The sequence below is a fragment of the Myotis brandtii genome, unplaced genomic scaffold (assembly GCF_000412655.1).
Source record: "Myotis brandtii unplaced genomic scaffold, ASM41265v1 scaffold28, whole genome shotgun sequence".
Lineage (NCBI taxonomy): Eukaryota > Metazoa > Chordata > Mammalia > Chiroptera > Vespertilionidae > Myotis > Myotis brandtii.
The window spans coordinates 5,195,096-5,195,318 of record NW_005360676.1 but is presented as its reverse complement, the minus strand read 5'-3'; positions in this window follow the sequence as shown (position 1 = coordinate 5,195,318).

Genomic DNA, 223 nt, shown 5'->3' with positions numbered 1-223 from the left:
CACCGGAACGTCCGTCAGTCCGTCCGCGTGGCTGCGTGCTTCACACCTTGGCCTCTACCACTCACCTTTCTCGTCTCACTCTTTTTCTCCTCGCTTTTTCCCGTTCTCCCTTCTCCCCTTCCCTCCTGGCACTCCAGCCTCGCCTAGGCCCGGCCTTCCCGTAGGGGCTTGGGGACGGGAGGGGCAGCAGGGGGGGGAGGGCTGGGAAACAGATGGCGACGGC